Raw genomic sequence first — 24,303 nt, 5'->3', positions numbered from 1 at the left:
TCTTTGCTCTGTCAAAACGTTTTTAACGTTTTCAAATTTTTCCGTGTGTAGACCGTCAAATCCTGCATATGTCCAAGCAAACTGAACATGTCCTGGAGTTTTGGAGAGCGAAGTTGATTATGTGTGAGTGCTTGAACTTTGATAATTGTCTGAAAATAAAAAAATAAATTTTTCACTCGAGGGAAGGACCTCTCGCTCCGCAGTTGCTCACGCTAACCACAGGACCACAGTGCTCCGCGGCTCACATGATCCTTGATATTGCCTATCTTGCGCATGGACTATTCAGTTCGTATATTTTGCTTATTTTTTTCGTAGTTCCACACAACAAGGGAACCTCCCCATCGCACCCCCCTCAGATTTAGCTATAAGTTGGCACAGTGGATAGGCCTTGAAAAACTGAACACACATCAATCGCGAAAACAGGAAGAAGTTGTGTGGAACTATGAAAATAATAACTTCCTGTTTTCTCGATTGATGTGTGTTCAGTTTTTCAAGGCCTGTCCACTGTGCCAACTTATAACTAAATCTGAGGGGGTGCGATGGGGAGGTTCCCTTGTTAGTAGCGCGCAGTTTGCTACCTTGTAGTACAAGCACGGAGAGTGATCGCAGTAAACAAATTCGTAGCCAGCCGCGGCAGGTGGCTGTGACATTATTAAATTATCACGATGAGAAGGATAAAGAAGCGACAGGTGACGGATCGCGCAAACAATATGTTTGAATCACGATTACGAAGTAAAGAGCACGATGTCGAGCGCAGTGGGTTTGAAATACCTGCCCCAAGGCTAAGTAGCCAAAATGCACACAATAAACATTTTATTGAGGATGAAGGTGGTGTTTAGTAGCTCGTGGTCTTGCGGTAGCGTTCTCGCTTCCCGCGCGCGGGGTCCCGGGTTCGATTCGCGGCGGGGTCAGGGATTTTTCCTACGTCGAGATGACTGGGTATTGTGGTGTCGTCATCATCATCATTATTAATCCCCATTACGGCAAACCACCTCCGCTAGGACCATGCCCTCCACAAAAACTAATAATTGAAGAAACCTATCAAACACAAACTGGTCCCTCCAACAGAACTCTGTTCTCTGCTTTCAAAGAATTATTAGATATCACCAACCTATAGAAACCGCCCCCCCCTCCTCCCCCTCGATTACGCTACACGCAGCACACACACACAACCTTTCACATGGAATTAATTCATATCAGACATAGCCATAACAGTTTCCAAATCGCCAAATCGTAACTTTTGCGTAAATAGTTTGTCTACATTAAGTTGTGTACAGTTGCAGATGACAAACTGTGAAAGAAAACATGTGGTATAAAAACATAATACCTCAGGTAAACCACACCATGCGATAAAAAGATAAGAATACATAATTTTGTGTGTTCTTGAAAAAACAGTTGTAATTACGATTCTAAAAACTAATATTTACGTGTGTACAAACAGTAAAGAACTTTCTTTATGTTTAACAGCCATAAAGTAAAAGCCCACTGATGATGCTGCAACTGCAGTCAAACATGATTGGGATAAAAAACAAAATAGTGTTTTGCTAAAGGTGGACCCCATCCAATTTTGATTCCATAAATGTGTTTATGAATAAACATGAGTATTGAATTAATCATTGTTTCTGTTCAGCCCCTTAACGTACATTAAATTGTAGGCCTTTATAGTATATCCGGCTTATATATATACAGTTCCAGTACAGTGGCGCGGGTCTCCCGCATCGTCCCGTACGCTCCTCGGAGTATGGGACCTCAACATCATCATCTCCTCTACGGTCCTTGGCGTATGGGACCTCATCATCATCAACGGTGTTATTAGGCAGAAATTTCTACACTATTGTGAACAGTACAAACGAATACCAACTTTGCGAGAACTTCACAGCTTTTCTTGCACAACAACTGGACGTCAAGGCTAACAAGGAAATTCTGAGAAAAATTGTTCTGTCTCTGAGATTAGATTTTAAAAGACCACAGAGTTAACAGGTTATTATGCGCGAACGAGACGATGCAGACTTAAATAAAGGAGTACCCATACAACATTTGATTTTTACGAATAAATGAACCATCAGAAATAAAGCGGCTAGTTGTCTATTCAGACATATGACACAGCGAATAAATTCTGACGGGGTGATAGTGTGCGTGGATGCACGTGGCAGCGGTCCACTTGTAAAAAATATCAAAGTGCATGTTGTTTGAATTGTTTGAACACGGCAGATTTTGTAGGACTTCTCTCAAATACCTGTAACATTATGCATTCACCGACGCGAAGCAACGGTTGAGTATATTCACAATAGTCCAGCGCACACTAGGCTCAGTTACACTAATTTTGATCAGTGATATTCGATGAGAGAATGTTGAACTTGTATAACTGTCATCTGCTGCCAAATATCGAAGGTTTACAATAAGCTGTTCTGCTGGTGATTCTGCAGCTCTAAAATTTGTGCCCATCCGTCGAATATGTGGTGCTACTAGCCTCAAGACTTCTTCGAATTGCCCACATGTTGGGTTGCCAGGTCTCCTGATTAATCGGTTTTGTCGCGGTTTTAAATTTCATGTTGCGGTGTCCCGGCTTCATCTTTCGGGACGTTCAAATGTCCCCGTTTGTCACCTTTTTGATTCTTAACAATGTTCGCTTTGTCAAACCGGTAACTCCCCCTCTACACGGTGCGCAGCACGCCGTATTTCTCACAATCATATTATCGCAAAGTTTGAAAATATGATTTTTTTTTTTTTTAGTTATCGTATTACTACAGCTTCTGTCTGCATCTTGCTACCGTTGCAAGTAAATTTTCCTAAATCTAGTTATTATAGTATGACAACTTTTTGAAGAGCTCATTCCACCCTACTTCCGCTGGGTTTTTGTTGGCAGAGGTGCCTTTTCTGGTTACTCCCAACACTTGCGACCTAACAGTCTGTCATGGAGTAAATACACTGCTGTGGTTGGAAATGTTATTGGTTTTCTGTTTATCGAGTCATTGCCGCTTGGATTTATTTAATTTAATATTTATTTATACAAATAATACACTATTTGAATGTGAGCGTCCTTACAGTGCGCAGTAGCGAAACATTTTATTTCTGAGTGTGACTGCGAGCGTAGCGGATGACCAGTCACAGTTAATGTTGTCACCAATGAATGAAATGCTGTTAACTGCTTACTCCTGCGCTGCCTCTTCCCCCTCACACCCCTCTTACGTGAACGCTTTAAAAAGTTGTCGTACTGTAAGTAAAATATAATTTTTTTAAATTAATGACGAAGTTCCTGAGTCATGTATTCTATAATTCTTTTGCCCTGTCCGAAATGCCAAAGAGAATGTGAAAATTTTCCGCGAACTATGACCAGAAATATTCCTTCGTCAAAAAGGGCATAACGGAGTATGAAGCCTTCTGTAAACTCCGTAATACACATTTAAATACTGGTCATGGCGAAATTGCAGATGTAAAGGATCACATTGGAAAGGAGAAACATATATCGAACGTATCATCCTCAAGTACGAATAAAACTCTCACAAATTATTTTGTAAAACATTACAGTTTAGCAGAAGAAAAAATTATTGCAGCCAATTTGTGTTTTGCATACCATGTGGTCAAAAAACACCAGACTTTTGCTCCTACAGACTTCCTTAATAAGTTAATACGAAAAATATTTAAGGACTCAAAAATTGCCACTCGGTATGCCCAAACTAGAACAAAAACAACATGTTTGATTAAGCAAGTTCTTGCATCTCATTCAGTTGATCTCATTTGTAATGAACTCCGAAGTTGCTCATTTTATAGCATTAGCACCGACGCAAATAAACATAAAAATGAAAAAAAAAAATCCAGTTCTGATTCAATATTTTACCGGGACAGGGATAAATATAAAATAATTGAAACGACAAAGTTTAAGAGGGAAGACGTCAGATATGGCGGTCAGTTTTCGGGTACAGGTTTTAAATGATTTATAAACTGACGTGAAGAAATGCACTCTATTTGCAGGCGACAATGCTAACGTCAATTTTGGAGGACGAGGGAGACATGGTACTAATAATGTATATAATAAACGAAAACTATAAATTGGAGCAGTTATTGAAGGAATTGGATGCCATGTTCATATGTTACGTAATACATTACAAGCAACAGCCAATCAATTATTGTGTGTCGCTGATCAAGTGATTCAAAAATTACTTAAGTGTTTTGCTGCAGATACTATCAGGAGGCAAAAGCTAAAAGATTTCTGTGAATTTGTTAATGCAGAATATATAACTTTGCTTTCACATTCCAAAACGAGAGGGATGTCATTGTTACAGCTACTGTGTGTACTATAAAGCTACTTGATGCTTTAAATATTTTTGTCGGAAAAAAGCACCCAAACTTCTAGTTGACATTTTCAGAAATCCTCTCAATGACGTCTATGTCTGGTTTCTACATAGCCAGTGTAGTGCTCTTCATTTCAAAGTATTAAAAATTGAAGGAAGGAAAAAATGTCAAATATAGAACTTTTGAATGTTATTACATTGACTGGGAGCCCAGCAATGGAAAAGTAGAAAATTGAAGTTTTGCCTTCTCAATTTAAAACAAAGTTGAATGACTGCCAAGAAAATGGAGCAATTTCAAAAAAACAATTTGACATATTCCATGAAGAAGTAGTAAAATTTTATAAAACAATGACTGACTATTTGAAATTGTGGACAATACCATTCAAAAATACTTGGTGTTTTTCTGGATGACTTTGGACAAAATATATGAATAGGAAGGTGTAAAAAAATCGATGGAATATTTGAAAACATAAAATGTTAGTATAAGTGACACATTTTCACTTAACCAAATCACCACAGAAAAACCACTCTAATCTGTGAATTACAGTCTCTGGATTGGAAAAACATGACAGCTTCCGAAAAATGGGTAGTTGTGTTTTCCAAATTAGAAAGCTGCTTGTAACGCAACCTGAAAAAAACAGCAGTGAGATTTTTGGGGAAAATTTAAGCGTATATCGAAAGAATTGGCCAATGGGAAATGGAGGTGATGTATTTGGTGCAGTAGGCAAGAAACTTTAACCCACTGACATAGAATGACTGGTCAGACATACACGAACACTGGAGATACAACACCTTGAATGCAATAAAATTACAAACTATTACTCAGATTACCAGGAGACGAAATATGGTGTTCTCCGAGGATCAGTACTGGCACCAACACTATTCTTCCTATATGCATATGGCCTACAAACAAATATACATCGTCACAATATAGTCTGTTAATGGCACAAGCCTTCTCATCAGTGCAGAAACAGAAAACGTGCCACACGAAAACATAACAAAGACAATGGATAGTATAGCAGACTACTTCACATACAATAAGCTAATCGTAAATCAAGCAAAAACTGTAGTACTCATCTTCCACAATGTCAAGGAAAAGATCCCACAAAGTAAAAATATCCATTTGTCAAACAAAGCTGTAAATAGAATTGACCTGGCAAAGTTTGGTTCAAATGGCTCTGAGCACTGTGGGACTTAATATCTGAGGTCATCGGTCCCATAGAACTACTTAACCCTAACTAACCTAAGGACATCACACACATTCATGCCTGAGGCAGGATTCGAACCTGCGACCGTAGCGTTTGCGCGGTTCCAGACTGAAGCGCCTAGAACTGCTCATCCACGCAGGCCGGCACAATGATTAGTAGTTTCAGCGAAATTAAATCGCCTTCTGCAGATCATTAGTACAGAATTTTGTCATTGTACGTGGCCAATCCATTCTTTCGATTTTTTCTCTACAAATGAACTGAAGATTGCGATTTAATTTCACTGAAACTAGTAACCATTGTGTATTTTTATCCGATATGGGAGAATAAACTTCTGTAACAAGAAGAACAACAGTGTTTAGATTCTGAGATTGCATCCAATATAGCTGATGATGTCAGGTAATCATCCTAGAATACTGCTGAAATGTGTAGGACCTGTACCAAATAGGAGTACTGGTAACAGTGTTATTGAATATAGACACAGAAGGGCCAAATGAATGGTCACCGGCTTGTTTGGCTCACGGGGAGTGTTACAGAGATGCTAAAGAAACTAACTGGCAAACTCTTGAAGACAGACATACATTATTCCAAGTAAGTTTCTTTACTGTGGAAGATCATGAATCGTTCTATTGGGTACACTTCAATCCAGTGAATTGTATTGTATTGTATGTAACTGGGGACCTAGAAACGATGGAGAGGCTACTTCCCCGTCGTAGCCCTCAGTGGTACACAACCCCACAACAGGCTGCAGCAGTCCACTCACCCCACCTCCGCCCCACACTGAAGCATGGTCAATAATATATTTTAAACTTAGGTCATAGTTCCTCTACATGCACATGCCCTGTTCTAAAAGTTTCTCATTGAGATATAATACTACAGCTTTTTTATCTAGTTTACTAAACATAAAAATCTTTGTACTTGCTTAGTTACCCTTTGTACTTTGGTAATCATGTTTGCCACAACTGTATCATGGTTATTGATACCAGTTGTATAAGAACGTTCTCAAAGAGGTGAGGTCTGTTTGTTGCCATTAGATCTAATAATTAATAATTGGTTTATTCAAACCAAAGTTTGCGATCTGCTTTACCCAAGACTGAGCCTATGTGATCGTTCCATTCTATATCCCTAGAAAGTGTTATGCCCAGATATTTATTTGAATGAGTTAATCGATTTCAGATGTGGGTAATTGATATTACAGTCATAATATACTACATTTTTCATTTTGTAAAGTGTACAATTTTAGGCTGCCGGAGTGGCCGTACGTTTCTAGGCGCTACAGTCTGGAGCCGAGCGACTGCTACGGTCGCAGGTTCAAATCCTGCCTCGGGCATGGATGTGTGTGATGTCCTTAGGTTAGTTAGGTTTAATTAGTTCTAAGTTCTAGGCGACTGATGACCTCAGAAGTTAAGTCGCATAGTGCTCAGAGCCATTTTTTTCGGTACAATTTTACGTTTATGGATGTCTAAAGGAAGTTCCAAACCTTTGCATCAGTTTCATATCTTATGAAGATCTGACAGAAAGTTATATAGTTTGCTTCAGGTAGAACTTCATTATAGACAGTGGCGTCTCGTGAGTACTCCTTCTGGGTGTTCACAAATGTTTAGATTCAGATAAATTTGAGACTGTGAACTTAATAGCATTTGCTGTATAACAGTTATCCACAAGTTTATACAACTACAGCCTCTGTCAATAATAATAGTAGTAGGAATAATAATAATAATAAGATGCATAACTTATCTGACCAAAAAAAAGAATTGTTTTAACGGAATTTGTTTTAAGTACAACTAAGGGCCATAATGAAATAATGTGTAAGCTTTCGCAACTCTCCATTTCGCATTTTTATGTAAGTGGGAGTTTTCGTGCTTTTGAGTTTTTTTCGGACAAATGTACAAGATCCCTAACAGATGTATTAGTTCACGATTTTACTTCAGGGCTGAAAATCAGACATTCGTACCTTGCACCCACACAATAACTTGGGCTAACTGTACATTTCCTTGTTAAATGTTCGCTTGTAGTCACGCTTATTTGATTTCGCCACTCTCCGTCAATTTAAGGATCTGTTCTCGGAGGTCCTAGTTCCTTTGCGGCTAACTTCTCCTGGTAATTTACTTTTCTGTTCCCAGAATAAGATTTTCACTCTGCAGCGAAGTGTATGCTGCTACGAAACTTCCTGGCAGATTAAAGTTATGTGCCAGACCGAGACTAGAACTCGGGACCTTTGCATTTCGCGGCAAGTGCTCCACCGACTGAAGTACCCAAGCACCACTCTCGACTCGTTCTCAGAGCTTTACTTTTACGTTAGCATTTAAAATAGATTCAACATAGTTCATGTTTATACTGCACACGAAAGCCGATTCCCGCACAGTAAACAACCAACTCCAAAACAAAGTGTCTTTTGTGGAAATGATTAAATTCAAGTGCAACACGGTCACCTGACTACAATACAAATGAGGCACTGAGATCCATAAGGGTGTAAAGCACCCTGCCGTCAATCCTATGTTCAAGTGAATATCAGAGAAACCACTGATACAGCTTTTCGTAAATTTTAATATATACAGCGGGGGGCTACAGCACAGATAAACCTGACTCACCACAGGATCAACAGGTTTCAGAAGCATGAATAAATGCTACAATCTCTCAATCGATGGTGATGTGCTTTAGGCCCATATGGTTCTTCATCGCCTCAAATGGATTACTGTATGATAAAATTCACAACTTAATATACTATAACTCATTCAGAAACCAACAAAAAAGGTTTATTATCAGTACAATGTTTAACATATACTGACATCCGGCAACAGTGTACAGTGAATGGATTAGCCTATCGAAGGAGTTGCATTATTGTACGGATATCGGAGGACGCTTCACTTACAGTGAATACTTTCGCTAGAAGTATCCCTTTTGTTTCTCTTTTCTCATTAGAGTTTTCCATCTTCTCTCAGTTTCTTATCTGATACACTTATTTCAATTTTTGTTTACATTTTCACAACTGATACTGATTTTCTTTTTAGAATTGTTACTAAAAGCTCTCTGTGAATAACTTGTCACACATTTCAGTTGTATTTATTTCTGTTCTTAAAGGATTTCGTTTGAGTAAAATATTGACCAGCTATTCGCAATTACATTTTTCTGTTCATGAATTGTTGTAACGATGTTATGTTCATAAAAAAAGGAGTGTGCTATCATCTAGCAGTATTTATGACGATCGAAAAGGGACAAAAAAAAAAAAAAAAAGAATCTGCTCCAGTGTGCTAGCATCTAGTGGCACTGAAGTAAACTTCTAGTTCAGTGGCAAGGGCTATCTGTGCATATCGTGAGTCGTGCACTTTGTCTATCAAATCCGTATGTATCACCGACAAAAATTCTGAGGTAATTATTAGTAAAGTCTGCAGAGTCATTAATATACACCACGAATGGCAAGGCAGTCAACACACCTCACTGGGTCTGTTACTTCTACAACTGTCGATGACTCTTCATCCAAGACAACTTGCTGAATCCTCTGTGCTGAACAATCTTTACTCCTGTCACAAATTTCACTTGATATCCCATACAATTGTGCTTTAGATAATAAGTGTAGATGCGGTATAGAGTTAAATGCTTTTCAGTAATTGGGAAATACTGTTCGCCCCTGGTACCTGAGTGGTTGCCAGCACGGTAGCTCAGCGTGTTCGGTCAGAGGGTTAGCTGCCCTCTGCAATAATAATAATAAAAAAAAACTAAGTTAATCGATCAACAACGAACATAAACGGGTGTCTGGCGACGTCCGCCCCGAGCAGGTGAAACGAACGAAAAAGAACAAAATGAATTTTATAGCCGGCACGGTAGCTCAGCGTGTACGGTCAGAGGGCTGCGTGCTCTCTGTAATAAAAAAACTGAGTCAAAGAATCAACGATCAACTTGAACGGATGTCTTGCGACGTCCGCCCAGACCAAATGCAACGAACTATATCGAGTGGTCAGTGCGACGGAATGTCATACTTAACGGCGCGGGTTCGAATCCCGGCTGGGCCGGAGATTTTCTCCGCTCAGGGACTGAGTGTTGTGTTGTCCTTATCATCATCATTTCATCTCCATAACTTGCAAGTCGCCGAAGTGGCGTCAACACGAAAGACTTGCACCAGGCGAACGGTCTACCCGACAGGAGGCCCTAGCCGGACGGCATTTCCATTTTCCATTGGGAAATACCGTACTGCATCTGCTTGACTGGCCTGAGCCAAGGCGTTTCGTGTGAGAAAAGTCCGAGTTGGGATTCATATGACTGATGTTTTCAGAATCCATGCTGATTGGCATGGAGGTCGTTCTGTTTATGATACCTCATTATGTTCAAGCTCATTGTCAGTATATGTTCTAAGATCCGAAACAAATTGGGGTGATGGATACTGAATGGTAGTCTTGTGGGTCACTTCTGCTACTCTTCTTGTAGCTGCGTGTGATCTGAGCTTTCTTCAAGTATTAGGCATGGTTTTCTGATTCAGAAACAGACAGCCAAACCTCCGCCATGGCCCACCGCCACTCTCATGCTCCAGCAGCTCACTCGACCAGCTGTTGCACCTTTCCCTACAAGGACGCCACACATTTTTACGCTTCAGGTTTTATAGACACTTTGGAACCGTGGTCTGTCTTTCTTAATTGGCTCGAATGATTTTTCGTGGCCTCCACCATCAACAATGACTGTCACCAACAAGCTCGTCTCCTCGCCTGGTCTGGCACTTTGGCCTATTGTCCTTAATGTGCTTCAGTGCCTGCTTCCTCTTCTGGGATATCGTCTCTGTCCTCTTTGGACTCTGAAGTCCCTTTGTTACAGGTTCTGCTGCCTTTTACTGCTGACTCTACCATGACCAGCTCTACCACCATCCGGATCACACTGGGCTCCTGCGGCGACCACTTTCCCCCATCACCTCCGCCAGGTTTTGAATCCTGAAGTGCCGACACAGCTCTCTCTCCAGCCAACATCGGTGTGGCCTGTGCCCTCGCTGACCCCAGAACTGTTAGCCTTTCTGTACACGCTTCCCTTCTTCTGGCTTCCAGTTCTCCTTCTGTTCTGTCCACGTTTCCAGCTTCTCGCTTCCCTCTCCCCTCTGTGCCCTTTAATACTGTGTGCCTGTGCTCTTCCAGGCACATTTCCACATGCCTTGGCACTCCATCTGGCTGCACTGTGGCCGAACGTGTTTGCAATCAGTCTCCTCCACCTGCTCCTGAAGCGTTAAATTTTCCAGCACTTTCAGTGGTGTCTTCCTTACTTCCTAGTTGTCAGGCTCTTACATGCACCTGCCACTGCAAGGCCCTTCCCTTGTTGTCTCCAGACCCATTCCTCCTCTGGTTTCCATCTTCAATCTTCCACGCTTCTTCGCATGCTTTATGATCTGAATCTGCCTCCACAAACCTCTACTGCTGCAGTTACTGCATTGGCCACCACCTGCTACGCCAAGGTGGCACCTGTTGTGGCCAGCCTTTAAATGGTGCCACCATGTCTTTCATTGCTGGCCTGGTCACTTCCAGCCCTGCTGCTGCTGACAGTACTATTACTGTCACCGCCATTTCGGCCACTGCTGCAGCCAGCCCCAATGCTCGTCTCCAAGCCCCATCAGGCACCAGTGCGCACTCATGCTTGCTGGCACAAAACCCCATGCATTCCGTCGTATCTTCCTGCGAGCACGCACTACAAGGGTTTTCATTGCTTTCCCCATGTTCCCTGGTTTCCACAGCAACCCTGGCTGGCAGGCAGCTGATTCCTTTGGAACTTTCAGTGCTGCCCTTAGGAACGTTTCACTGCAAACCCACTCCATGATGGTCCAGCTGTCCTGCCACAATGACACATCGCATCTTTGCCTGCCACAGCCAGCCCCTCACTGTCAGCCTCCTTCCTGATGGGGCCCTAATTTTGTACTGAAGGAGGAGTGTAGAAGGGCTGGGGTCCCTGCATACTTGATCCCGGGCATGAGATCTGCACTCTGCCTTTGCCTGCAGGTGCTTCTCTTTCAGAGAAAATTTACATGTCTCACCTGTCCATTGCATGTTTGTATTCTGTGTTGATGGTAAACTTACTGTTTACAGGCTTTAAGTTACAGGCCTCACCAGAAACTGCCACCATCACCCATAGGCAATGTGTACAACAGCAACAGTGACAGCAGTGCTATTGTGGACTAGCTTGCACTTGCAGGTCATGTGGTCATCAAGAGCCCACAGATATCCCTCCACCACAGTGTACATAAGCCATGGCATGACCTCCAGCAGCCAACTGAAGGGGCAGCTCTGCTCCAGACCTCTTGCACCGGCCGCCTACAACATCCCACCAGTAGGATCTCCTACCGAGTCTGTACCACACTGCACCACTCTGCTATGCTGCCCAGCAGCTATCGTAAATCTCCCATGGGGCTCAGTGCTACTGTTTCTGGTGCTACTGCAATTTTTTGGTCTTTGAGTTTTATGCACCTCTGATCGAGAACAATCATTTCTGTTATTATTGTCTTAGAGGAGACTTTACTTTCTGTAGTGATGCTACAATGAATGTACATGGTAAGAAGTCTTTCTGTATCTGGCTGCTCACAGCCATCACACCAGGTCGCACCTGAGATTTGGATACACTATACTCTTTGGGCTTTGCTCTTGTTCACACTACAGGTATACTATAATATGCTGGGCTGGGGCACTGCTGCTGTCTTTTTACCACCTCCAGCTGTTACTTCACTGTTTTTGTGTTATGTGCAGTCTTGTATTTGGCCCCATGAACTACTCCACATTGTTTTGTATTGTGTGCTACAAAACTATGTTCATTAATGTCTACTGCTCCCCACTTCTCCAAAAATGTACTACAACCAAATGTTAACCACTGCATTACTCAATACAGTAACTGAACCAAAAATTTCTAGGAATAAAGCTACAGAGTAATTTAAAATGGGGCTATGATGTGAAAGTTATTGAAACAAAGCTTTCAAAAGTTTGTTATGCTCTTCGTGTGCTAAGGTAAAGTGTAAGCATGTCAACAGTGACTCAAACTTACTATGCACTCTTTGAAATTTGCGAATCTTCTAGGGAAACTCAGCCCCCAGAAAACAAAGGGTTCAGGATGCAGTACTATTTACAACTTAAAGAAAGCTGAATCACATAGACCATACTTCATTCACCTGAAAACAATGAGATTGCCAAACCACTACATATATGAGTCTGCCCTGATACCAAATGAGCATCTCGTATATAGAAGTGGGGAACCACAACAAAATAAACATATCCATAGGTACAACAATCTAGATCAGTCTGTGTCAGAAAGGCATTTCAAACATAACAGTTAAATTATTCTAAATCTATGCAGTCATTTAACAACAGCAATGACACAAAATACCTTTTGAAGAAACCTTGAGTCATTTTTGATGGAACATTCCTTTTCTCACCTCAGTAAAGAAGTTTTGAATTATGAACCACAGCATCTCTAAATCAAAATTCAATTATTGATAATTCGCTCCATTTACAAGGGTTGAATGAAAGGTAATGCCTCCACCTTTGTTAATTGTGTTTGGATGGGAATATTTTAATAAATCAAATGCAGCAATAATCCTTAGAATGTGATCTTTAATTACTAATATTTACTTTTCCACAGCCAATTGGATACATTTCTGCCAATGGTGAACAAGATTTCTGAAGCCATCATGGAAGAAGTTGACACACTGTTTCTGCAACCACAGTCTCACAGTTCTTTCAGCATCTTCATCAGAAGCATAATGATGTCCCTGCAGATCATCTTTCATTATCGGGAACAGACAGAAGTTAGACGGTGCTAAATCTGGACTGTATGGAGGATGCTGTATGGTTGTAAGATTCAGTGTCTGAAGTTCTGCTGTGGTGGCATGTGAATTGTGTGGTTTGGCATTGTCATGCTGCAGGAAAACATCTCCCTTTTCCTTTCAGACCATTGTTAGCCGTCATTTCACAGTTCGCAGCATTGTGATGTAACTTTCTGAATTTATTGTTGTTCCATGATCAAGGAAATCAATAGGTGTCCCAGAATACTGTGGCCATGATTTTTCCAGCTGAGGGCGGTGTCTTGAATTTCTTTTTCTGGGGTGAGTCTTTGTGTCAATATTCCATAGACTGACGTTTTTGTCTCTGGGTCGTAATGGTGTACCCACATTTCGTCTCCTGTCACGACTGAATGAAGAAAGAGCGGGAGGAGTTCCTCACCAATTTCAGGTCTGTCCACTTTCATTTTAGGAGTCAGCATCCAGGGTACCCATCATGAACAGATCTTCTGATAGCCAAGCAAAGCAATAATGTGACCCACACGTTCTTGTGAAATGCTGATTGTGCTTGCAGTTTCTCTCTGAGTGATACAATGGTTGCCCTGAATCAATCTGTCAACATGTTGCTTGTGAAAATCAGTGGTTGCTGTCACAGGATGTTCAACTCTTTGTTGTCATTCAGGTCAGATGTTCCTGCCTCAACATCTTTAAACTTACTCACCCAACGATGGTCGGCACTCACATCAACACAATGACCATAAACTGCTTTCATTCTCTGATGAACCTCATTTGGGGTGACACCTTCTACTGTCAAGAATTCAATGACTGGACATTGTTTAAATCACAATGACCGACCGTCTGTGCAGGGTTCCATACTTAACACTGTAACAATACAACCGTTCAATGCTAAGCCTTCCTGCCAACTGGAGCTGTAGAGAAGAGGCTACAGAACAAGCCAGTACCTGCTGCATACCAATGCTGCCAACTGTTTAAGAGTTATGAAGGTGGAGGCATTACTTTTCAGTCAACCCTCGTAAATTGTGTTGTCTGTCATTTGTAACTTCCATTGCTAACTTTAGGATTATAAGTTGTATGCTGAAATCTGTATGCTCTCTCTTTCTATCTCTATATTTCTCTTTGTTATTCAGATTTGATTTGTCCTACTTCCAGTGTATATAATGGGTCAGCCGGACCAATAAATTGTGATTACAATGATGATGATAATGACAATAAACTATATATTTGATTTTATACAGCATCCATTTATCAACAACATAATAACTAGAACTACAACAAAAACTGTCTATTTTACCACAATTAACACGTTCAAAGACTAATTAAATATAATAACATTGGTCACATAGATATGTTCACAGTGACCACAAACAAATGTCTCATTTATACTTACATTAATTGCATGTTCAAAGGGTTTTGAAATATAATGTCACTGATCATACAGCTAATTTTATTTGTAGTTACACTAATTAAAATCATTTATTATAAATTTAATCATATGAAATTAGGCCTGCCTATTATGAATCTCAGCTTAATATCAGTTTTCTCAGATTTGCTAATTTTTTTTAAACTCTCATTTCCGAATTCTCCAAATTTTCCTTAACAAAACATGGGTGTAAATTCTTCGGAATCAATCCAGTCAGCATATCCTCTAGCATAGCCCTCATCATCCAGGTTTTCACTCTTCGAACCACACATGAATTACTTTGCTAAGGTTGCTACAGTGTTCTTTCTACCATGAGTGTATCTTTCAACCGCTTTCTAGAATCTAATTGTCCTGGGGGTTGTGATGTACTCTTGTAATCCAAGCTACCAGGAGGCTGTTGTGTGGGAGAGATCTGTAGAGCAACTACAGATTTGACAGTTGTGTGAGCTCAGGATTATCCTTCATGTCTTCATCATGCTCTGGAATGGCGGACACAGGGTTAAGAGAAGCCAAAATCATAAAACAAATCTCAGGAAACCTAAACCAAAGTCAGGAGAGAACAGTGTAAAGATTGCAGAATAAATTGAGAAAATAAGACTCACTTGTGGTGTAAATTCAAGAACATCATGTAGAAATCTGGTCAATGAACTGGATATTCTAACTACTGCTTCTCAACATATTTATTCCTTAATGAAATTTTTTGCAAGTAATATGTCTCTATTTCCAACCAATAGCTTAATACAGAGTATCAACATTAGGAATAAGAACAGTCTACATAAAGATGTGAAATCACTTCCCTTGCTCCACAAAGGGGCCCAATATTCAGAAACACATTTCCAACAAATTGCCAGATACCATTAAAAACTTGGTTTTGGATAAAGCACAGTTTAAACAGAGTTTGTAAGACTTTTTCATAGGCAACCCCTTCTACTCTATAGATGAATATCTTAATGGGGAGTGTTAGACCAGCTTAAGTAAAAATACCTGTCAAATTTCAATTTTGACAGCACTTGGTCACAACAGTCAAGATTAGGTATTTTGTGTGTGATGAATTTATTAAAAGTGCGTAACAGTGTTGCATTCTGACAGTGTATTAATTCTGTAAATATTACCAGTTCCAGTTTATGGTAATGTGTTCACATTTTTTGACGATCTCCTGACAAATGATCAGGTAGTGAGTGTTATATTCAAAGGTTTTTTGTTTTTTGTGTTAAACTTTCTGAGTTCTTCTGCACCCACGAGAATCATCTCATTTTTCGGCCTATGGAACAAAAACTGAATCTAATCTAATCTATTCTTCCTTTGAAGGCATATTCTTGATATCATTATTTTTATGACATGTAACATGCTGTACCTCCTCCCCCCTTTCTTATAACACATAAAATCCCTGAAAACAATCAATATTTGAAAACATAATGTAACTGGATAGATAAAAAATCCACTCACCAAGCAGTGGCAGAAGAACACACACATAAAGGTTAAGGAAATTTGCAAGCTTTTGGTGCCTCCTTTTTTGGCAGAAGGGTTGAAGGAGATGGAAGAGGGATAAATGAAAAGGACTGGTGATGTTTGGGAAATGTGGAGAGTTTGAAAACATCACCCAGAGCACCAGGTAATGGGAGACTTACCAGATGGGATGAGGACGAAAGACTGATTGTTGCAGGTTGAATTGGACTATATTTGAAAACCTGAAAGCTTAGAAGTGGAAGGTAAGGTAATAAGCTAGACAGAGATTGAAAAAGATATAGTTCAGAAGATAGAAAGATATAGCAAACTAAAAGGGAGCAGCCTTTCCTTCTCATCCCGTATGGTAAGTCTCACCTGACCTGCAGTTCTGGGTGACTTTCCCAAAATCTACCCCTTTTCCTAGACCTCTCCAGTCCTTTTCCTTCACCCTTATTCCTTCCCTTTCAACCCTCCTGCCTGAAGAAGGAGCTACCGGCTCTGAAAGCTTACCAATTACAAATCTTTTAAGTGTGTGTTCAGCCACTGCTGGGTGAGTAGATTTTTTTATCTATCCAAATAAAATAATTATATCTAAAAACAAAGATGATGTGACTTGCCATTTGAAAGTGCTGGCAGGTCGATAGACACACAAACAAACACAATCATACACACAAAATTCAAGCTTTCGCAACCAACGGTTGCTTCATCAGGAAAGAAGGAAGGAGAAGGAAAGACGAAAGGATGTGGGTTTTAAGGGAGAGGGTAGGGAGTCATTCCAATCCCGGGAGCGGAAAGACTTACCTTAGGGGGAAAAAAGAACAGGTATACACTCGCACACACACCCGTATCCAACCACACATACACAGACACAAGCAGACATTTGTAAAGGCCATTACAAATGTCTGCTTGTGCACAAATGTCTGCTTGTGTCTGTGTATGTGTGGTTGGATACGGGTGTGTGTGCGAGTGTATACCTGTTCTTTTTTCCCCCTAAGGTAAGTCTTTCCGCTCCCGGGATTGGAATGACTCCCTACCCTCTCCCTTAAAACCCACATCCTTTCGTCTTTCCCTCTCCTTCCCTCTTTCCTGATGAAGCAACCATTGGTTGCGAAAGCTTGAATTTTGTGTGTATGATTGTGTTTGTTTGTGTGTCTATCGACCTGCCAGCGCTTTCGTATGGTAAATCACATCATCTTTGGTTTTAGATATATTTTTTCTGCGTGGAATATTTCCCTCTATTATATTCATACAATTAAATTACTTGGTCAATAACAGATTGTTTTCATTGTTATAAAAATATATTTTCCTGGATGAAATCTAAGATTATATAGAAAATTTTTACAATATCTATAATATCTATGTTGAAAGTACTTTTGGGGAAATAATGCCATTAAATGTCTTTTGGGTTTCTTTGCTGTTTGGATCCATGGAAGTGTTTATGCATGTTTTTGGATAAATCTGGGAAAATATTTGATATGAGGATTGGTATTTTACTATCTGCTGCCAGAACTTGAACATCATTCTTATGAAAAATTGATTCAACAAAGAGTATTTTGCATTAAGTATGTAGTGCATTAATGTGAAGTCATGTTAAATAAAATTTTATCCCATCCTATTTACATTTTTGAGGATAACATTGGCTCTAGAGAGAAAAGTGTTTTTCAGTTCACATGGATAATATCTGGGAACTATGCCAAAGCTAGAAGTCAGGAAAGCTATGAACAGACACTGAATGATCCAGAATATTGTTATTTATTTTTGCAATGTGGAGAAGATTGCTGTTGTATGGTGTCTATGTATTTTGATAAATGAAGCGGTTAAGGTGATGCTGAGATGATGATGTACTGGAAGTTGACAAGAAGTAGATGTCGAGGGAAGATGATGAAGTCATAGCAACAACTTGGCAATAATTTCACCAAACTTCGCTGTTGTGCACAAGTGAGCTACTAAGTATAGTGTAGTTAAGTGTAGTGCCACCCGCCAAGCTGATAGGATGCACAACAGAGCAGCAGCAGCGCTTGTGTGATGAACTGTAAATTAATTAATTATTATTATTATTCTTTCTTTCCTTTCTTAGACGTTATGTGTGGTTAAAAATGGAAAGTGATGAGGACCTTGATCAAGCGTGACTTCCTTTTAACTGTACGGTATATGTTACATTGCATTTAGGAACTTTCGGGTAATTGAACATGTATCAATAATTACAAATTTCTGTAGTTGTATATATACGTTTGGATGTAGCTGTATTGCGTTGATGTACTGGTGGATATTGTGTGGTATGACTCCTGTAGTTGATAGTATAATTGGTATAATGTCAACTTTATCCTGATGCTACATGTCCTTGAGTTCCTCAGCCAGCTGGATGTATTTTTCAATTTTTTCTCCTGTTATCTTCTGTATATTTATTGTATTGGGTATGGATACTTCGATTAGTTGTGTTAATTTCTTCTATTTATTGGTGAGTATGATGTCAGGTTTGTTATGTGGTGTTGTTTTATCTGTTAAAACGGTTCTGTCCCAGTATAATTTGTATTTATCATTCTCCAGTACATTTTGTGGTGCATATTTGTATGTGGGAACACATTGTTTTATTAGTTTATGTTGTATGGCAAGTTGTTGATGTATTATTTTTGCTACATTGTCATGTCTTCTGGTGTATTCTGTATTTACTAGTATTGTACATCCGCTTGTGATGTGATCTACTGTTTCTATTTGTTGTTTGCAAAGTCTGCATTTATCTGTTGTGGTATTGGGATCTTTAATAATATGCTTGCTGTAATATCTGGTGTTTATTGTTTGATCCTGTATTGCAATCATGAATACTTCCGTCTCACTGTATATATTGCCTTTTCTTAGCCTTGTGTTGGATGCATCTTGATCGATGGGTGGCTGTGTTAGATGATATGGGTGCTTGTCATGTTGTGTTTTCTTTTTCCAATTTACTTTCTTCGTATCTGTTGATGTTATGTTATGTAAGGGGTTGTAGAAGTGGTTATGAAATTGCAGCGGTGCAACTGATGTATTTATATGAGTGATTGCTTTGTGTTTTTTGCTAGTTTCTGCTCGTTCTAGAAAGAATTTTCTTAAATTGTCTACCTGTTTATAATGTAGGTTTGTAATGTCGATAAATCCCCTTCCTCCTTCCTTTCTGCTTAAAGTGAATCTTTCTATTGCTGAATGTATGTGATGTATTCTATATTTGTGGCATTGTGATCATGTAAGTGTATTGAGTGCTTCTAGGTCTGTGTTACTCCATTTCACTACTCCAAATGAGTAGGTCAATATTGGTATAGCATAAGTCTTGTTTATTGCTGTCAATTCTGTTTTCAGTATTTTTGTTAGTCTTTGTCTATATTTTTCTTTTAGTTCCTCTTTAATATTTATATTATCTATTCCTATTTTTTGTCTGTATCATAGATATTTATAGGAATCTGTTTTTTCCATCGCTTCTATGCAGTCGCTGTGGTTATCCAATATGTAATCTTCTTGTTCAGTGTGTTTTCCCTTGACTATGCTATTTTTCTTACATTTGTCTGTTCCAAAAGCCATATTTATATCATTGCTGAATACTTCTGTTATCTTTAGTAATTGGTTGAGTGGTTGATTTGTTGCTGCCAGTAGTTTTAGATCATCCATGTATACCAAATGTGTGATTTTGTGTTGGCATGTTCCAGTAATATTATATCCATAATTTGTATTATTTAGCATGTTGGATAGTGGGTTCAGAGCAAGACAGAACCAGAAAGGACTTAATGAGTCTCCTTGGCATATTCCATGCTTAAACTGTATTGGCTGTGATGTGATATTATTTGAATTTGTTTGGATATTAAGTGTGGTATTGCAATTTTTCATTACTATGTTTAAGAACTCTATCACTTTAGGATCTACTTTGTATATTACCATTATTTGTAGTAACCATGAGTGGGGTACACTATCGAAAGCTTTTTGGTAATCAATGTATGCATAGTGTAGCGACCTTTGTTTAGTTTTAGCTTGATATGTCACCACTGCATCTATTATCAGTTGCTCTTTGCATCCTCGTACTCCTTTTAGCAGCCTTTTTGTTCTTCATTTATAATTTTGTTCTGTGTTGTATGTGTCATTAATTTCTGTGTAATGACTGAAGTTAATATTTTGTATATTTTTGGTAGGCATGTCATGGGGTGATATTTTGCTGGGTTAGCTGTGTCTGCTTGAACCTTAGGTTTCAGATAAGTTATTCCTTGTGTAAGTGTATCAGGGCTGTGTATGGGTCTGCAGTGTAACTGTTAAATAATTTGTGAATATAATAGAGGGAAACATTCCCCATGGGAAAAATATATCTAAAAACAAAGATGATGTGACTTATCAAACGAAAGTGCTGGCAGATCGATAGACACACAAACAAACACAAACATACACGCAAAATTCAAGCTTTCACAACCAATGGTTGCTTCATCAGGAAAGAGGGAAGGAGAGGGGAAGATGAAAGGATGTGGGTTTTAAGGGCTACACCGTCCAGGTTATCTGGATACTTCCCACTAACACCAACCTGTCAGAACTCCGGAGATGGGAACTTGGCCTTCAGTATACCCTCTCTTCTCGTTATCCGCCAGGCTTCAATCTCCCCTAATTTCAATTTGCCACCGCTCATACCTCACCTGTCTTTCAACAACATCTTTGCCTCTGTACTTCCGCCTCGACTGACATCTCTGCCCAAACTCTTTGCCTTTACAAATGTCTGCTTGTGTCTGTGTATGTGCAGATGGATATGTGTGTGTGTGCGAGTGTATACCTGTCCTTTTTTCCCCCTAAGGTAAGTCTTTCTGCTCCCGGGGTTGGAATGACTCCTTACCCTCTCCCTTAAAACCCACATCCTTTCATCTTCCCCTCTCCTTCCCTCTTTCCTGACGAAGCAACCATTGGTTGCGAATGCTTGAATTTTGTGTGTATGTTTGTGTTTGTTTGTGTGTCTATCAACCTGCCAGCACTTTCGTTTCGTAAGTCACATCATCTTTGTTTTTAGATATGTTAAATAATTTAGTTAGATGTGAATGTGTTGAGGTGAACTTCTTTAACCATAAATTTGCTATTTTATCTTTTCCAGGGGCTTTCCAATTGTGCGTAGAATTAATTGCTCGGGTGACTTTATGTTGCAAAATTATCACTTAAGGCATTTGTGGTATCATCTTGTATGTGTCTGTTTCTGCTTGTATCCACCATGCATGTCTGTTATGTTGTACCGGGTTTGACCATATGTTGCTCCAGAAGTGTTCCATGTCTGTTATGTTTGGTGGATTGTCTATTTTAATGTGTGTGTTATCTATTGTCTGGTAAAATTTCTTTTGGTTTGTGTTGAATGTTTGGTTTTGTTTCCTTCTATTTTCACTTTTTTTGTATCTTCTAAGTCGTTTGGCCAATGCTTATAATTTCTGCTTCTTTTCATCTGATTGCTCTATCGCTTCTTGTTGTGAGATTTTACCTAATCTTTTTCGTTTTTTGTCTGATATTTCATTTCTTATAAATTGTGTTAGCTGTCCGATGTCTTTTCTCAGTTTTTCTATTCTGATCTGTAGCCTTTGTTGCCATGCTGGTTTTGTGGGTTTCTTCTGTGTGTTGGCTGGTTCTGATCTCTGCCTAGTGTATATATGTAGTGTAGTGAGTGCTGCTATGTAAATCAGTAGTTGTAACTCTTCCATAGTTGTATTTTAATTTATTTTGTTGTGTCTGATTGTGTTGATAGTTGTTATTGTTGTTTTGACTTTGTGGGTTATTTGGTGGTCTATGCAAGAATGGTCTAATGTCTGAATTTGTGTCTTTGTATTCTGTGTATGTCAGCTGAAATTTTTCTTCTATATCTAACGTGTGTGTCACTTTGTGTTCTATTTGTGCTTGTTCTGGTGGCTGTCTTAAGATTTTGTTTTCCTCTGATTGTTTAATTGATGCATGTTGTTCTTTGCTTGTTTGCTCTGGGATGTATGAGTCCATTACTGTATTTTCTTCTTCTTCTGACTGCACATTATTTTGTTCCAGTATTTGTTGTACTTGTTGTTTGATGTTTTCTATTTCTGACTGGGGTATCCTGTTATTTTTTATTATTACACGGATCTGATCAGCTAGTCGTTGTAATAAATGTTGTGTATACTTGTGATCTGTATCCAGTTGTGTTGGTTCCTAAGTTTGTCGCTTGGTAATAACAGAACATGACCATCTCATCCTCTGTCTTTGTTTTCCTTCTAGGGTGGTTATTATTATTATTATTATTATTATTATTATTGCACATGCTTCTGCAAAGAAGTGAACTGTACTCGTGTATTTTAATGTGTAGACTAGAGGTTAGAAAATTAATCATAGTTTTTGTATTTGCGTAATTCTCATAAATATCCTTGTGCAGGGCAACTTCCTAGTGTAATTTTCCCACCACCAGAATGCCACGTCGCCCGTCGTGTGACTCAGTTAAGTTAGTGACCGTTGATTGCTCAGTGTAGCGGGAGCCGCTGAGCTGAGAGAACGCACAGCAGAGTAGCAGCAGCAGCACTTGTGTGATAAACTGTAAATTAATTTAGTCTTTGTTTTTTTGTTCACATGCATCTGCAAAGAAGTGAACTGTACATGTGTCTTTTAGTGTGTAGACAAGTGGTTAGATAATTACTCGTAGTTTTTGTTGTCGCATAAGTCCTGTGAATATGCTTGTGTAGGGCGGCATTATTTCTGTTTAATAGCTTGTGGTTTCAGGGTATAGTGTGAAATGTGCACACCAACTTTTAGTGTTACTTTATTCATCTTTGGTATATTTTCAAATTCATTAACACCATTTAAGACGTTATATCTATTTTATACACTGTATGATATGGCTAGGGACTGTGCCTGTTGTGAGCAGACACAAGGAGAGTTGGCTGCTGTCTGAAAATGGCTGGAAGCTGCGTTGGCATGTAGTGGCACATGTCGGCATGAATGATGTCTGGTGCTTGGGTTCTGAGGCCATCCTTGGCTCCTTTTGGTGGCTGGCTGATTTGGTGAAGGCAACTAGCAACGCACGCGGAGTGCACGCTAAGCTATCTATTTGGAGCATCGTACCCAGGGTTGATCGCAGTCCTCTGGTTTGGAGCAGAGTGGAAGGTCTAAACCAGAGGTTGAGATGACTCTGCAACGGTATTGGATGTGAATTTCTCAACCTCCACTATCGGGTGCAGAATGGTATGGTTCCCATTAACACGTCAGGTATGCACTACGTGCAGGAAGTGGCTACTAGGGTAGCGGAGTACATGTGGCACACACATGGGGCGTTATTAAGTTACAGGACCCCTCCCTTGGGAGCAAAGATGATTTGCCTGTTAATTCCGCCACAGCGACCTCAAAGAATCTTGGTCCTCGCAGATTAGAGATAGATAAGATTAATATGATTTTAGTAAACTGCAGGAGCATCCAAGGAAAGGTCCCAGAATTAGTATCGCTTACTGAAGGTTATAATGCACAGATAGTATTGGGAACAGAAAGCTGGTTGAAGCCAGACGTCAGTGACAACGAAATCCTAAGTTTGCAATGTAATGTTTATTGTAAGATAGGTTAGTTGCCAATGGTGGTGGCATGTTTATTGCAGTAAAAAATTTGATAAAATCTAGTGAGGTTATCATGAATTCTGAATGTGAATTAATCTGGGTAAAATTGAGTGTCAAAGAATGGTCAAAAATGGTGATCGGATGTTTATAGACCACCTGGGTCAGGATCTGTAGTTGTAGAGTGCTTCAGATAGAATTTGCAGGATATAATTAGTAATTTTCCGTATCATGCAGTTGTAATAGGTGGTGATTTCAATTTGCCAGGTATAGATTGGGGGTGTTATTCCATCGAAACTGGAAACAGGGAATCATGTGGCATTGTACTGGATGTCTTGTCCGAAAATTACCTTGAGCAGATAGGTCGAAAACTAACTCATGAGGGTAATGTCTTAGTCCTCCTTGCAACAAACAGACCTGAACTTTTCGAATCAGTTAACGTAGAGGAAGGTATCAGTGATCATAAGGCTGTGACAGCATCTATGATGACGGGTCCTACAAGGAATGTCAAGAAAGGTAGGAAGATATATTTGATCAGCAAGGGTGACAGGATACAAATTTCAGAATATCTCAGCAGTCAGCATCAAATATTCAGTGATGAGGACGAAGATGTGGAGAACAAATGGGAAAAAAAAACTCAAAGGCATTGTTC

Source organism: Schistocerca americana, chromosome 2, assembly GCF_021461395.2.
Source record: "Schistocerca americana isolate TAMUIC-IGC-003095 chromosome 2, iqSchAmer2.1, whole genome shotgun sequence".
NCBI classification, from domain to species: Eukaryota; Metazoa; Arthropoda; class Insecta; order Orthoptera; family Acrididae; genus Schistocerca; species Schistocerca americana.
The sequence above is the reverse complement of the archived record's forward strand: the minus strand, read 5'-3'. Positions refer to the sequence as shown.